A 1,078-nucleotide genomic window follows, 5' to 3' on the forward strand; every position below is an offset into this window, starting at 1 on the left:
AACCCTTTGTGTCTCTCTGGCAAGATGTTCTGCTCCTGAATCAGCTGGGTGGGTCTTGCCTCTAGCCTCTTTGCAGGGAGTTCTGCTGAAGGGTTCCTTGCTGGGCCTGCGCTCTGGGTCTGTTCAGGATCCCACGGCCCGGGTCGTCTCACTCACTCCCGGGCCTGTGCTCTGGGTCTGCTCAGGATCCCGTGGCCCAGTTTGTCTCACTCACTCCTGGGCCTGTGCTCTGGGTCTGCTCAGGATCCCGTGGCCCAGTTCATCTCACTCACTCCCGGGTCTGAGCTCTGGGTCTGTTCAGGATCCCGCCAGGCCCTCGGTGGTCTCACTCACCCCCCGGCCTGTGCTCTGGGTCTGTTCAGGATCCCGCAGCCTGGGTCGTCTCTGCTGATGGATTAGTTGTTGAATTCTACAAGAAATTTAGAGTAGAACTAATGCCACGAAAGCTGAAACTCTTTAAGGAAATTGAAAGTAAAGCAATATTTCCAAAATCATTTCTGGAAGCAATTATTGCCCTCATTCCAAAACAAAAGAAAAGCCCAACTAAAAAAGAAAACTGCAGACCAATCTCTCTAATGAACACAGATGCAAACTGAATGCTGCAAATCATCATCAAGGTTATGCACCACGACCAAGTAGGATTCATCCCAGGATGCAGGGATTGTTCATTCATTACATTTATTGATTTATTTATGTAATATACCATATCAACACAGCCAAAGATAAAAATCACACAATCATCTCAATAGATGCAGAAAAAGCATTTGACAAAGTTCCACATCCATTCATGATTAAAACCCTATAGAAAATTGGTATAGATGATTTTTATATTAATCTGATAAAAGCAGTCTATGACGAATCAATAGTTAACAGCACAGTAAAAGGTCAAACATTGAAAGGTTTTACTCTAAAATCAGAAGCAAGACAAGAATGTCAGCTATCACCACTCCTTTTTTTTTTCTTTTCAAAGTTTTATTGATAAACATATAGCAATGAGACGGTTTCAAATCAAATCAAAAGTACAGTTTCAACAAATAATACACTGCATATATTCTTCTTAGTGGTTAATTGCTGTACA

The sequence above is a fragment of the Octodon degus genome, unplaced genomic scaffold, assembly GCF_000260255.1.
Source record: "Octodon degus isolate 3935 unplaced genomic scaffold, OctDeg1.0 scaffold00111, whole genome shotgun sequence".
Taxonomy (NCBI): Eukaryota; Metazoa; Chordata; class Mammalia; order Rodentia; family Octodontidae; genus Octodon; species Octodon degus.